General features: G+C 37.2%; 1 protein-coding gene across 6 annotated transcripts in view; it reads right to left on the minus strand.

Annotated features, from left to right (window-relative positions):
• The window catches only part of cacna1c (calcium channel, voltage-dependent, L type, alpha 1C subunit), a 155,279-nt gene that overhangs the window by 127,803 nt on the left and 10,431 nt on the right, over nt 1-17,045 (minus strand). The window lies entirely within an intron of this gene.

Raw genomic sequence — 17,045 nt, forward strand, 5'->3', positions numbered from 1 at the left:
ATTACACAAAGTGGAAAACATAGATTTGGACCTAATCAAAGCAGCCACTACAGAACACCTTTCTAAAGCATGGGATTTCCTAACTGTTTTCATGGGGAATGAATAGCAAGAATGTTATCTTTTTTAAAAAAAACAACAATGCATACAAGGCGGGGAAATATATTTTGCAACAGCAATAAGTGCATTTTCACCTTTTCAAACCTAATATCCCTGTTTAAAAAACAGCATATGCTGGCTAGGTAGGTTTTGACACATGGCAGGTGCTGGTCATGAGATTGTTTATGCTGGTCCTGAGCTGTTTATAAGCTGGTCCTGAGCTGGAGCTAGTTTCTTAGGACCAGCTTAAACCAACTCATGACCAGATAAGGAATAGCATAAACCAGCTCAAACCAGCTGCCATGCTTCAAAACAAACCTAACCAGCATATGCATTTTTATTATTTTCAAAAGGGATAACTGTGCTGTAATTATCATTACATCAGTACTCTGAAATCATGAGGTGGGAAGAAAGAAGCTTCAGGTGTGGTCACATTTTCTGTTGCTCTGCAAAATACCGGGACGCAACAGAATACCATGAATGGAATACGGGAATATGGACCATGAAAAAACATCAAAAGCTATTCAGCGAGTTAGCAAATTAACCCACCCAAAATAACTACTTTCCAATCAGATTCTTTTTTTTTATCAATCATTATTTAATAATGAAGTTCAATGTTAAACAAAACGTACAGAGTAGACACTGTCAGAATGAGCACCTCATCCATAGTGGATCAGTTTTGCTTTGTTGCCAAGTTACGAATTTCCACCCATAGAAAGGTCACTGCTGAAAAAAGAGGTTTGCTATTGGTCGGTGCAGCAAATTCCTGTCAAAGTTTTACATAGGATTTTTTTTTCTCAAAGAAAAGTCTTTACTTATCATAATGGCTGAATTTTGTTCATGGTGATTAGTGGTTTCGGTAAGACTTTAGAATAATGGTCATTAGTTAACTACATTAGTTAACATTAACTAATGATGAACTGCACTTATAAAGCATTTATTAATCTTTGTTAATGTAATTTCAACATTTACGAATACGTTATTAAAATCTTGTTAACATTATTAATGCACTGTGAACTGACATGAACAAACAATGAACAGCTTTATTTTTATTAACTAATGTTAACAAAGATTAACTAATACAGTAACAAATATTCTGCTCATGGTTAGTCCATGTTATTTAAAACTTTAACTAATATAAAGTAATGACCATTATTCTAAAGTGTTACCATGTTTTCTTTAGGTGGGCAGTTTAACGACTTTTTAATGTTAGTGTTTCTCTGGCTGCTGAATAAGAATTGAATCATTGTGTAATGGTTTAATTTACTGATTTTATGACTGAGTTTAATATGCGCAATATAATATTAACTTTGTTTTATTGTGATTCTAGAAAAGATCCGGCATGGATTTAATCAGAAAAGCTGATTAAGGTTTAAAACCAATTGTACATTAAGCACTTTGACCTCCTGTGAGATTTACTCCCACAGAGATCAAGAATCAGCCTATGAATCTCAACAATGGTGACATGCTTCATGTCACAATGCATGCTGGGGGCCATGGATGAGTTTTGTATGATGCACCCAGAATGCATTGTTAACTTGTTTGCTTGTTGACTTGCAATTATTTATTATATATATATATATATATATATATATATATATATATATATATATATATATATATATATATATATATATATATATATATATATACACACATTATATAAATGTGTGTGTGTGTGTGTGTGTGTGTGTTTGTGTGCGTATGCGTATGTATGTATGTGTGTATGTATGTATGTATGTATGTGTGTATGTATGTGTGTATTATATATATATATATATATATATATATATATATATATATATATATATATATATATATATATATATATATATATATATATATATATATATTTATATACACACACAAACACACACACACACAGGTCCTTCTCAAAAAAATTGCGTATCATGAAAAGGTTGCAGGTCTTTTATTGTTTTAATACTGATGATTTTGGCATACAGCTCATGAAATCCCAAAAATCTAAAAAAAATAGCATATCATGAAAACATTCTCTAAACGAGCTATTGACCTAATCATCTGAATAATCTAATTAACTCTAAACACCTGAAAAAGATTCCTGAGGCTTTTAAAAACTCCCAGCCTGGTTCATTACTCAAAACCGCAATCATGGGTAAGACTGCCGACCCGACCCTGTCCAGAAGGCCATCAGTGACACCCTCAAGCGAGAGACACAGAAATACATTTCTGAACGAATAGGCTGTTCCCAGAGTGCTGAATCAAGGCACCTCAGTGGAAAGTCTGTGGGAAGGAAAAAGTGTGGCAAAAAAATGCTGCACAACAAGAAGAGGTGACCGGACCCTGAGGAAGATTGTGGAAAAGGACCGATTCCAGACCTTGGGGGACCTGCGGAAGCAGTGGACTGAGTCTGGAGTAGAAACATCCAGAGCCACCGTGCACAGGCGTGTGCAGGAAATGGGCTACAGGTGCCGCATTCCCCAGGTCAAGCCACTTTGGGCTACAGAGAAGCAGTACTGGACTGTTGCTCAGTGGTCCAAAGTACTTTTTTCGGATGAAAGCAAATTTTGCATGTCATTCGGTAATCAAGGTGCCAGAGTCTGGAGGAAGACTGGTGAGAAGGAAATGCCAAAATGCCTGAAGTCCAGTGTCAAGTACCCACAGTCAGTGATGGTCTGAGGTGCCATGTCAGCTGCTGGTGTTGGTCCACTGTGTTTTATCAAGGGCAGGGTCAATGCAGCTAGCTATCAGGAGATTTTGGAGCACTTCATGCTTCCATCTGCTGAAAAGCTTTATGGAGATGAAGATTTCGTTTTTCAGCACGACCTGGCACCTGCTCACAGTGCCAAAACCACTGGTAAATGGCTTACTGACCATGGTATTACTGTGCTCAAATGGCCTGCCAACTCTCCTGACCTGAACCCCATAGAGAATCTGTGGGATATTGTGAAGAGAAAGTTGAGACGCAAGACCCAACACTCTGGATGAGCTTAAGGCCGCTATCGAAGCATCCTGGGGGCCTCCATAATACCTCAGCAGTGCCACAGGCTGATCGCCTCCACACCCCGCCGCATTAAAGCAGTCATTTCTGCAAAAGGATTCCCGAGTGCAAAACTGAACATAATTATTTGAGGGTTGACTTTTTTTGTATTACAAACACTTTTAAGCCTTTTAAACCACCTAATAAGCCTTTAGGTGAGTGTGTATATATATATATATATATATATATATATATATATATATATATATATATATATATATATATATATATATATATATATATATATATATATATAGCAGCACAAAATATATTGACCCGACGGCAAACCTACAACTATTATATATATATTACTCATTTACATGGTGTTCTAACAGGTATAGCAAAACATTTCAGTGTCAGAAACCCTAACATGTCTCTAATAAAAAATAATAATATGATTTAACATGAGATGTCACCTAGCTAATTATACAAGCATTTGAGGTATTTAATATTAAAATTACAGCTTATTTTGTTATCATGCCAACCATTACATTTGCCAGTTATGTAGCTGGAGGACTACACAGCCTTATTATTTATTTATTTTTTGAGCAGGTCTTTTATCTGTGCAGTTTCACCTGAGGGAGGATTGGAACATGTGTGAAGGGCGAGTTTGACGCCCTTGCCAGGCAGCCTGTCTGCCAGGCAGCAAAAGCATCAGACTTCATAACAAAAGCATTTAGTGCTTCATCTACTTATGTTAACTATGGTTTTGTATTTGGTTTCAGTAATACACGCCCCGTTTCTTGTAAAGGTTTGGATTTTAGGCTTTCAACAGATTTGAATTCTCTCAGTTGCCATGGTGATGATGACTTGCTGAGGCACAACTGCTAGATGGCGCCAATATTTCAACACTTATCTACTCATCTCCTGCCTGAGTGTCCGCGTGTGTGACTGTGAGCAAGTGCGTGAGGGAGTTTGTGAGTGTCAGAGAGAGTGAGTGAGAAAGAGGGTGAAAGAGAGAGCTGACGTTAGTCTAAATAAAGTGAGCCTAAAGGAGAAGCTCAACATGCTGTCAAGACGGAGATGGACAAAACGAGGGACAGAAAGTGGGTGGATAACTGACAGGAAGAGAGACAGACTACGGGTATAGAACAGACAAGGAGAAAAATGGACAGACAGCTGGCAGAGGACAGGCAGGGAGCAACAGACAGCAGGTAGAGGGCAGACAAACCTTGAGTCACTCGAACAAACATTTGTCTCAGGGACACAGAGAGAGAGATGGCAGAAATTAAGCTGAATGTAGAAATTGTGCAGTTTGTTTTTCGTGAAATCAATTGAGTTAATTTCTTTTTCAAATTACCATTTAACATGCCATTAACATGGTACTGCATGACAGAAACTGTTGGTTAATGTTCAGGAGTCGCCTGAATGGACAAAAGAGGAAGTCAGGCATGGCATGACAAGACATGATATAAAATAGGAATTTGAATTATCTCTAACAAAATTGTTGATTTTGTAGGTAAAATGTCACCATCAATGTCTAGCCCTGAATCCACCTCTAAACTGTACACTTAGGGAAAGTGAGAATAACATTAAAATAATAATAATAATAATAATGAACCTGCCACATTTTGTTTCAGATATGTGAAACATCTCAAAAAGTTTTTTTAAAAGTTGAAAATCACTGAATTTGTTTCAGATTCATCACAGAAGTGAGCTGGGGTCTGTTTTTTGGCCATATTCCAGACAGGGTTGGGTTGAGTGGATTTTGATGGAGACCCAAGAGCAGCAGTCGTTTCAGACTGTGTGTGTGACGCTGCCATGACTGATGTGGTACATAAATCACTCTATGTAATATGCCCCTGCCATCTTGGGAGGGAAACCCACTCCATTCCCCCTACAAATACACACATCCATCACTCTCTCATTCAATATCCCCAAACAAGAAAACAATATACTACCAGTGTGTAATTAAAATTCAAGTATATGCATCATTAATTATGTTAATCGGGAGGTCTGATTATTGAAAATGTGTTCCAGGGTCTCGAATCGACAACATTTTCTCAATGTAACGGTATGTTTACATAGCAACGATGTACTAAAAATGGAAACTTTTTTCCTGTGAACAAGTATCAATAGTTAAAATGATCCATATTCATGTGGAACCGCGAAAATGACTAAAAACGCTGTATTATGCATGCCAGGCCAGTAGTTGGCGATGTCAAAGAAACACTATATGCCTATTGACTTAACATGTATATGTTTTCACAAATTTGCAATTTTGTTGTTTACATGGAGACAATAACTTGGACATTGAAATCTGTTTTTATAAGCTTGCATTTTAAGGGACCCAAAACACCTCTGTCGTGTAAATGAACAGCCGAAGCGCATAAAAAGGTTTTAAAAATTTTGTTGAAAATGTTGTTGTGTAAACCGCCCCTAAGACAATAAAAAAACAACTGATCAACTGATATACGTATGTTTTTGAGTGCCCAATACAGATATCTAGAAAGCAGGGTGATATGCATATAGAATACAACTTCATAACAGCAAACTTATTAAATTATTTTTCACAATATACAAGTATGCTCAGAATTTGCTTCTAAAATATTTAAAATTAATTTGTGTATTTTCCATCGGTGAGGTGATACTTCTAATTCATCCAGCAGATACAACTGCCCCAATATAAACCCAAATATCAGTCAAGTAACTGGCCTGGCTAAGATATAGGTTTATCCCTACTACATGTGCTAAAAATCTTAATTATACAACCCGATCACATGAGAGTTCTTAGGTATTGCAAATATGTCATGTGAATTTGTACAATCTGCATCAACTTAAGATTTGTAGGTAAGCGTAACTATGAAAGTCCACCTCTAAACCTAACTCTCATAGGGATGTGAGAGGACAAAACAATTGTAATCATAACCAATTCAGCAAATTCTTATAAACTGTCATGAGACCAACCCAAATTATTTTACTCTTCAAACTAATTTGTATAATGAGATGGATATGAAAATGTACAATTTATAATAAATAAACTAAACATGAACCCCTGACTCTACCCCTAAACATAACTAAGTGGGCTGGTTATACGAAAACATACAAATGAGATCGTTCAAATTTATAATTGCCACCGATTTGGCAAAATGCTAAATAGTAGCTAATTGGCATGATACTGCCTTGGATTTATCATAGCTGAATTTATACTTGATACACCAGAGCAAAATTCAGCTCAAACTACCCATTATGAAACTTGCGATGAGACCCAGGTGAGGGGAGTAACTGTAATCTTGTGCACACGAGGACACCTGGGTGAGTTAGATCAGGTCAAGGCCATGTGATAAATGTGCTACTATCGCCAAGTGCACTCTGAGTGCCGGTCAGACCCATAAAGCCTGGCTCTCATAGCTGAGCAAAGCTCAGACTGATGAATTAAACATGCAACCTACACTGAGAATTCAGCACCACCTAAACTAGGCCGCAAGCAGGAGGGACAGCTAAAGACAGACAGAGGAGAAAGAGATGGGGTATGAAGGAGAGAGGAAACATCGTAACAAAAGACCCCACTCTCATGTCCCAAGGTCAGACTTGCCACTAAACCTTCTGACGGTCGTTCTTTCCACCTTAGGCCTGCAATTCTTGTGTTATTCCTCTCTGGATGTGACTCAACACCCCACACAGTATCTGCTGCAAAACCAACACAGGACGCAAGAAGAAAAATCAACTGTGGGCCAACATTTAGTTCTTTTTCTCTCCATCACTCATGGTGCCGGTTAATATCCTGAGCGAGGCAGTGTGCTGTACGACTGAGGATTTAAAAGAGACAGCAGTCTGCAGGGAGCTGATCTGATATTCACTCAGAGCAAACGCATCAGGCCTGGCCTACATACACAACCATACTCACACTTCCACCCACATTTTAGAGGAGAAAAAAAGATACCTCTTAACTCTTTCACAACTCTTTATCTCACAAGCAGTCACTTATTATTAGGAAAGGACAACTATTATTATTGGGAATTAACACTACCTTTAACACTAATGTTAAACTTTGAAAGTCATACAGACAGAATACATCAAACTGTGCTAAAATTGCTTGACTAAGTGATCTACTTGATTTTGCCTGGTGGGCAATAAAACGAGAGCTCGACCTAGTATGATTTAACCTTAAGTTGCGATGTAACAGATGTAGTGACGTACATCCCAGTAAACTGTAAAAATATAGGGCAGACATGAATACACCGGTTGTTGTTGATTGGATGGAGGCAGATCTGAATGCAAGCTCGCAGCCGATTGTGAAGGGACGGGATTTTAGCAGACTAAATGATTAGAGAAGTTATGTCATATATCACCAGAAGACCTATCATATGCATAGATGAATTGCTCACAATAAGATGCATTTAGAAAACTGAAAATTGTGACTTGTTTTTGTCGTAATTCACAACAGCTTGTAAAGAACATTTGATTTAAGAAATTCAAAAGGAGATTAAAGTCTTAAATGAAAATATCCTGGATTCATCTGGTCTTTGCACATACAACGAGCTAAACCTAAACTTTTACTTGAAACCTAAACTTTAAGTTGTACACTACACTTTTTGTCCAATCGACTTCCATACACATGCGAATGCGGAAGGCAGGAAACGCATGTTCAAGCAATCAGGTTTCACATTTCGTTGCGTCTCAAAATTCGAATTTGGAGAACTCTGATCTGCAAATTTTCATCACATATTCACATATATCTTCCACATGAATTTATGTGACCAGTAAAAGATTGATACACCACAATGTAACTTTTTAGCTGAATTTAAATAACACACTTTAAATCTGCATATTTTTTTACTTAAAATTAAAAAAAAAAAAAAAAAATTATATATATATATATATATATATATATATATATATATATATATATATATATATATATATATATATATATATATAAAAATGGGGGGGATGCTCAAGTAAATAAAGGGCACCCCTATTAGCTATAATTATTCATATTGTTGATCATATTTTAATTAATTACACTATTTAATACTATACACTAGCAGGGGTCTCCAACCATTTTGTGATTGAGGGCATCACCATCCCCATCATTTTGATTACTATCATATGTCAAAGAAACAATAAAATATATGTTTATATTCTGGCTCAACAAAGAAGTTTCACAATACTTTTTTTAAATATTCAAATTATGAAAATATATTGAAATATGTACATTTATAATGTTCTCTCTGAAAAACACACAACACTTTTCCTGAATATTCAAAATGCCATACAATTTTAAGAGTCAATTGCCAGTGACAACAATGAGTGTTTATACAGTGACTGTGTTCTGTTGCCAACTTTTATAGGCGCCAAAACAAAAAAAAAAACACATTCAGGGCTGTTGTTGCACATCTCTGCCAGACAAGCATATGAGAGCAGTGGCACCCGTGCCACAAAATTCTACAGATGGTGGCATCAGCATGTGATTTGGTAGCACCAGGGGAAGGGACAGACACTAATGATTCAAATTGTACTATTGTATTTCACAAATAAGTGCAGTTACTAATAATCTAACATCATTTGACTAATATATATATATATATATATATATATATATACACACACACACACACACACACACACACACACACACCTAAAGCATTATTAGGAACAACATACTAATAATGTGTTTGACTCCCTTTCACCTTTAGAACTGCCTTAATTCTACGTGGCATTGATTCAACAAGGTGCTGAAAGCATTCTTTAGAAATGTTGGTCCATATTGATAGGATAGCATCTTGCAGTTGATGGAGATTTGTGGGATGCACATCCAGGGCAAGCTCCCGTTCCACCACATCCCAAAGATGCTCTATTGGGTTGAGATCTGGTGACTGTGGGGGCAATTTTAGTAGAGTAAACTCATTTTCATGTTCAAGAATACAATTTGAAATTATTCGAGCTTTGTGACATGGTGCATTATCCTGCTGGAAGTAGCCATCAGAGGATGGGTACATGGTGGTCATAAAGGGATGGACATGGTCAGGAACAATGCTCAGGTAGGCGGTAGGAATTGGAACTAAGGGGCCTAAAGTGTGCCAAGAAAACATCCCCCACACCATTACACCACCACCACCTGCCTGCACAGTGGTAACAAGGGATGATAGATCAAAGCTCTTAGATCGACTATACCAGGGCTATTTAAATCTTACCCTGGAGGGCCAATGCACTGCAGATTTTAGCTCCAACCCTGATCAAACACACCCACCTGTGATTTTCTAATGATCCTGGAGACATTGATTAGCATGTTCAGGTGTGCTTGATTAAGGTTGGAGCTAAACTCTGCACTGCATTGGCCCTCCAGGGTAAGATTTGAATAGCCCTGGACTCTACCATCTAAATGTCTCAACAGAAATCGAGACTCATCGGACCAGGCAACATTTTTCTTCAACTGTCCAATTTTGGTGAGCTTGTGCAAACTGTATCCTCTTTTTCCTATTTGTAGTGGAGATGAGATTATATATATATTTTATATCTTATAGCAAATATAGATTATATATATTATCTTTTCTATAAAACTGTTTTTTGTTTGTTTGTTTGTTTTTTATGAAAAAATGTAGCCTAAACAAATGTTATAAATATAAATGCAAAAACAAAACCTGCCTTAATAACAAAAAATGCTGTAATTATACATATATAATATAATATAATAACAGTAAACAACAACATACCACATTTCTGTCAAAATGGTGGGTGGAGTGAAAAGCCTTCAAACTATTTTGTTCATGGCATGCTTCTCCTGTTTTCCCGCGTCAGCGCTGTTGCATCTGGCTTTAAAGTAGTTTAAATCGCTGAGACATATGTGGGATTAAAACAGAGATAGAGAATTCTGCTCCGAATTCAAATGCTTCTCACTGGGTCTCGCAGATTTTTTTAATAATGGTCACATGAGATCAGGCAGCGCATTTCAAACAAGTAGTAATGAAATTTCGCAATCGCTGTAGTGTCCCTAGAAATGTTAGGGGGCCAAAGTCTATTGTGACTTTCTACAGCACAAGTTTTTTTTATAGAAAAATAGAAACAATAGAAATGGTTTGCCAGATTTTCAGAAGTAAGTAGGTTTTTACTTAAAATCTATAAGATCATATAAATGACCTTATAGATTGATCTTATAGATTGATCTTATAAATGATCTTCATCAGATGGTGGGAAACCTGTATTTAACTTAGTCGAATGTTGTCAGTTTACCCCTCATTTGAAGAGGAAACAACAGATGTAGATTCATTATTTATTAAGTAGCATACTGCTGTTATGGGTCAAAGAACTACCTAACCCACCAACTAAAATATGAATCACAGCAATGTCAGAAAATATTTATTTATATCCAACCAAAGCTAAGACATCATCCTGACTGTAATTCCATCTGGAAATTGGCTTGTAAAACACTGTCTGTCTGTGATTTAATGAGGATCACTGGTCACCTTTGAGGGTGGGCTAGTAAGAAAACACCACACAAACATCATCAATACATTGGAAAACAGTCGCAATATGGCATGGCGAAGCATGATTTAGTTTTTTCACAAAATATAAAATTCTAGTTTCTAAAAAAATTTGTACAGCCCATAAAAATCTGAAACATTTGACTGTGATGCATTTTATACTTCATCTACTAAAACAATTAAACAAGGAACTGTTCACCAGTAAACAAGTGGAAACGATCCATGTGTGTTAATAATACAGTGAGGAAGTGCACAGTCAACAACATAACTTTTAACTCGAACTGGACAAACATTTCAAACTCAAAGGACGTGGCAGATCTAGTTAAAGATTAAAGACTGCGTGCAAAATCCAAGTGTATTTCCAAAAAAAACTCCTAGAAACACTGCTTCTCATATGGAAATGGTTACCGATGAAATATTAAGATGATGAACTGACGTTACAGTGATAATTACGACCAGTCGCAACTCGTTTAGCGCAGTCCAGACCTTTTCACGCACAGATCGCCCAGAGCTCGCACACACTCGTGCAGTCTTTGCTAGGGGGACTGCAGTTCAGAGCGAGAGATGGTTATGAGACTCCCATGTCATGACCCGCTGCTGACTCACATGTTAACGGTGGGGCTTTGGTTATTTCCCATAATGCTGAGGGTGCCTGCAGTGCCAATGTGTCACAAGCAGCTGTTTTCTGCTTTATTAACATATACACATTTATTCATGCAGTCTGTCATTCTTCCATTTATCTACTTCTCCTTGTTCTGGATTTGACACTGAGCACTTGCATTGGGAGAAGAGGATCAAACGGTCACACTCATACACAGGAGTTTTATGGGCTGGGTGGAGTGTACACACATCAAACATGCAGTAAGTGTTTCCAAGCATATGTTTGTGTGTACATGTCTAAATACATAGGTAGAGAGGCTAGTGATCCCTAAAATATCTAATTCTATTGATCTTTGCTATGAAATTTTCACAACATAATTTGTGCTATAACTATCTTGTTTAGGAAGTGTGCTATTATTTGTAAGCATTTAAATGTGTGGTTTTCAGAGAGGGGAGAGGTGGTTTTCAGAGGTGGGAGAGAGCTTAAATTGACATTGAAGTAGAGAGCTAAACTACCATTGGGGAAAGTAAGAAGTTTTAATGTATTTTGAAAAAAAAAGTATCTTATGCTCACCAAAGATTGCATTCATTTGATCAAAAATCAAGAGTAAAAACATGTTTGACTTGGGGTTCACACTTGGCATGTTTGGTTAGATTTGTTTGCCATCCAAATAAACCGCACCAAACAAGTGGACAGCCTGCTGAAAAGATGGGTCTCCAGAACTACAGGCTTCCAAATGAACTCTGTTGCGGTTCGAATGATATATGAACGCATCACGGACCAAAGACATGTATACGAACCAAAAACAGGAAGATGAGACCCTAAAAAGGTGATAGCATTTATTCCCGCACACAGCATTGTTTTGGATGTTCGTCAAGTTCTGTCTCAAAAAAGGCAATATATCATAAAAGCCGACCAATCAGGTTGTGAAAGTATTCCTATCCGTTTAGTTGGATATTTATTTTTTGCTTCGATTAAATATGGCAATCTGAATGCTAATCGGACCAGGGGCCTGTACCATGAAGCCAGTTTAGCTGGCTAGCCAGATATGTTTAAACTTAGTTTGTGCCAATCCTGGGTTTTAGGTACCATTAAAGTGGTTTGGCTTCTAACTGTGTTCATCGCCATAGTAACTAACGTTCCACGGCTAACCTTCTCCAGGGCAGGTTATGTTCTGGATAAGAGGTCTCAAACTGAATTTGAACTAATCAGCTGTAAATAAAGTGACACACTTCTGATGCAACGAAGTCACTCCCTCTGTTTTTTACTCAAATTAAAGGTCACTACATAGTAAACGTTTTTTAAAGACTAAAGCATCTGTCTTTTAACAATGCTTATTTATACTAATAATAATAATAATAATAAATTTTTATTTATAATGCACTTTATATTAAACAAAATCTCAAAGTGCTACAGAATTTAAAAAAACAAAACAATCAACAACAATAAATCAATAAAACCGAAAAATAAAATAAAATAAATTAAACAAGTAGCAAGTCAATTAAAAGCTCTGCTAAAAAGGTGGGGTTTAAGACCACGCTTAAAAGTATTTATAGTCTGTGGAGTCCGCAGGTGGTCAGGGAGAGCATTCCACAGACTGGGGGCTGCAGAGCAGAAGGCCCGATCCCCCATAGTACGGAGATTGGCTGTGGGAGTTTTGAGGCGATACAGCGAAACAGAGCGGAGGTTACGAGTGGCTGTTTGTGTGGTGAGGAGTTCCTTGAGATAGGAGGGAGCATCACCATGGATGCACTGGTGGGTAAGGAGAGAAATTTTACTAAGAATATTACTAATAATAATATTAATAATAACAATAATTTTGAATGATTTAGACATAATTCATGTAATTATTATACCCTTAATCAATTACACATTTATCATTTTAGTTAATCAATCATTAATACGCAATTTGATCAAATTAATAAATTAAAATTAAGCCTATATTAAAGGTGCACTATGTAGCGTTTTTGCTGTAAAATATAAAATAAAATAAAAATCAGGCCAGTGTTATACATTTTGTTCAGTTGAGTTCTTACAATATCCAAAATGTTTCCAACTATTTCTAAATTGTGAGAAAATTGCTATTTTAACCAAGGAGTCGGGACGTTTGAGCACAGCATCTGAGGGAGCCGCCTGTCAATTGCATCATATCTGCGTTACCAGACTTGGCGTCATCAAACTACACCTTTGTTTTGAATAGGCTCCCGGTTCTAGCGGACAGAAAAAATACATAGTGCAGTTTTAAGCCATACAAATAATCTTTAAATTCAATAAATAAAGCTTTTAAAAAAAGAAGCTTACTGAGCTTAAATGTTCAATTCTCTCTATATATCAACTAAACTAACTTCATAACTTTTACTTGAATTGATGTATAATATTTCTCTCTTAGACAGCTCTTTTCTTCTTGCTGTGTAAATTTGTTTAAATTCTTAATATTTTTTAATCATGTAATAATCTGCAGAAGAGAGAAATTAATCTCATTGCTTCTCTCGCGAGAAGAGAATCTCAGTTCCACTGATCCACAGCATGTGATTGGCTGTTCACTACTGATGTCACAGCTAAACTGAACTCAGGATCAAATCCTACCGGACAAATCCTTCATTGTTTTGGATACTGAACATCCAAAACAATGCCGTCTGCATATAATGGTATTTTGACCAGTGAAGAGCTTATAAAATGTGTAAAGGAATCAAAACAGCAGCAGCTGCGAGGAGAGGCGGTTCTGATAATAACTGTACTGAACTGAAAGGGCCAACATCACGACTACCTATATGCGTGAGCATTCTGTCCTTTTTAGGGTCTTATCTTCTTCTTTTTTGGTTTGTTTACATGTCTTTGTTCCATGATGAGTTCATATAGCATCCAAACCGCACCAGAGTTCATTTGGAAGTGGACCGAGACCTATCTTTTCAGCTGTCTCAATCCACTTGGTGCGCACCAAGGTTCGGATGGTAGCATTCACACATGTTCAAATGATCCGCACTAACAGAGCAATCAGACCAGGGTTTGTTTTAAGCGAACCAAACATGCCAAGCGTGAATCCACCCGTACAGTTTAGTTTTGTTTTTGGTCCGGACCAAATAAACCAAGTCAACCGAACTACAAATGTGAATGAACCATTAGAAACCACCCACAAAACCCTAGCAACCGCCCACAACACCCTATAGCAACACAGTAAAAATCTCTTCATAGTGACCAAATAACACCATACATGGCAGCTCCCTCGGAGACAAGAATAACTATTCATATATTCTTCATTAAAGCTAATTGCCACAATTACACAAATACCAACATTATAGAGCATTAAAACCATTTTAAAAATCCAGGAAATAAACTATATTTTACTCATTAGTAAAACTATTTCCCATAACAGTAAGGATGATATTGGGCGTATTATGAGCAGACCGTGCAGTATCACCGTGCAGTGCACTTAACCTTAGCTTGCTCCAGGGGGATTGCCTAAGCAACAAGTGCACTGTGAGTCACTTTGGATAAAAGCATCTGCTAAATGACTACTTACACTGTTCAGCATGTGATTACCAACATATTAAAGCAACATGTCACGATCAATTTAAATACAGTAAACATATGAAAGCTCACTGGCTAGAAACACAAGCGCTGACGTAAAGCAGAAGCGGGAGCAGATGATTTGTGCTCAACATGCGTGTTTTCACAGACAGCTAATAATTCCTAAGTGTCACAGAGACCAAACACACTCCAGCGATTGTTCTGTTACGACACCTAATCTGTCCCACAATCCCACAGTGACCATCACCAACTGCTCCACAGATTGAGGAGTCTCGCAGGCAATGCAGCTTCATTAATTTGGCATCCTAAGACAATTTGGCATTTTCCTACACATCTCAAATTACATTTCAAAAGTGAATGATTAAATAGTGATTGAATAGAAAAAGCTAAAGTCGTTACATCTAGACAGGAACCAAAATCAACTGGATCTGTAAAGATCTTTGTCCTTATGCTTCAGAAAACACAGGAAGACAAGAAACTGGAGACGATCTCTGTGTGACGGCAGATGCTCTAGTTGCAGCCACGGCAATAAACAACTTGACAACTTTCTTGACTTCACCGGGCTCATGAAGGATTTATGTTGATGTGAGTTTAGCTGCCTTAAATATTCATTAAGTAAACATTAAACAACATCTTGAACAAACAACATTAGCAAACAGATTCCAGGAACCGAACAACCTGGGTACACTTGCGTGGGACTTCGGTGACCTGCATGTTTGACAGTGAAACAGAAGCAAGAAATGCTTCAATCTGCACTGCTCGGAGGAAGAAGGAAAAGTCCGGGACAGATCGCCTGTCAGACAGAGTCATCTGAGATGGCGTCCTAGAGGCTCGTCAGACATTTTGAAATCTATCATAAACATATTCATTTAGCTAATGACATGAATTACCTGTCAAATGAACCTGGCACAAAGCCGAAGTAGGAAAGAAGCCAGATAATGCCACCCTCATTACCAATGAGCATCTCAATCAATGAGCATCAAGGGAACCAACAACCTTCAACAAGAGAGAAAAAGAGCGAAAGACAAAGGAATGCACATACTAAGCACTCGCAAAATCTTTAGAGCCATTTTCGTAAATGTCGTCTCGTGCTACACTGTAACAATGCTCTATAAAAAGCCTCATAAATGACTGGATTGTCATGAAAACTCAATGGCATCATTACAATCACAGTAAAGCAGATCGGCATGACTGTGACATCAGTAATGATTTCATTAATTCAGCATTTTTGCCTCTACTGCAGAATAAAAATCTTACAAAAACGTATGCGTGTCTCAGTAACTGCTTGTTCTGACACAGACATTCAAGCACTTCATGAGTCACTTTTAACATTCCAGAAAGTGACGAACGGTGTATCATAGTGCACAAAACATGCTTTCCATGTTCCTGCTACTTGAGTGTTTGTACAGCAGAAGAGGTTTGTGTTTGGCTGTGATACGTCGCTCTGCCCTGGACCTGTGATTGACTGAGCTTGTGTTTACCTGAAAGCCAGTACTTGTCAGAAGCCATAGACGACAACACAAACATGAACATCTGCTGGGCTATAGGCCACCATGGAGATCCTACTCTGTTAGGACACAAATGTGTCTACTAAAGGCTAGGTAAATCATTTAGTTAGATAATGATAAAGGTGCAAACAGTATGTTTTTGACCAGGTTTATCTGGATTTTATTTGTTCCAATAGCACCAGGGGATTTGGACTTAGTGACACCTGTCGGCCTGGATGCATGAAGTTTGTTTACAAAGCTGTTCAGTTTTCTTCAAAGGTTTTTTTCTTTTCTTTTTCTGGCTTATACTAAACACATAGATAAAGCATTCTCATAACAAACATTCTTGGCTTTAATCTCAATTACTTTTTTCCTGGTAGTTAAGTGGATGGCTGCTCTACTTGTTTATGCTTTGTAAAGGGTCTAAAAGATATTATTTTAATTATTATTAGTAGTAACAATCTATTGCATACCACGTCTGGTCATGTGATTGCAACATGGCAGTGCCCACAGTTGTAATAGCTTAGGTTATTTTAATACTTCTCTAAAAGCTTTATGTCATTAGGGATGAAACTTTTCTAATTAGCAATGAGTGCACATCTAAGAAACTGATAAGATAAGGGACTGTTGTGATGTTTCAACATCAAGAGGAAATAAGATACAAATCTGAATAGAACAAAAAGACATGCTGATCAAAGATAAATGTTTACTGTCAAAGCTGACGAAACAAAGCATCTAAAATTGGATTTGAGGTCCTTTTACCATCCTTGTCGCCCTGCTTCTATTTTAATACCAACAAAGAGTTTGTGTCAGTTTATTTGATCTATTAAAACGCACAACTGTCCCTCACAGACAGCACTAAAGAAACATCATTATTCAGTTGTCATAAT

Source organism: Pseudorasbora parva, chromosome 20, assembly GCF_024679245.1.
Source record: "Pseudorasbora parva isolate DD20220531a chromosome 20, ASM2467924v1, whole genome shotgun sequence".
NCBI classification, from domain to species: Eukaryota; Metazoa; Chordata; class Actinopteri; order Cypriniformes; family Gobionidae; genus Pseudorasbora; species Pseudorasbora parva.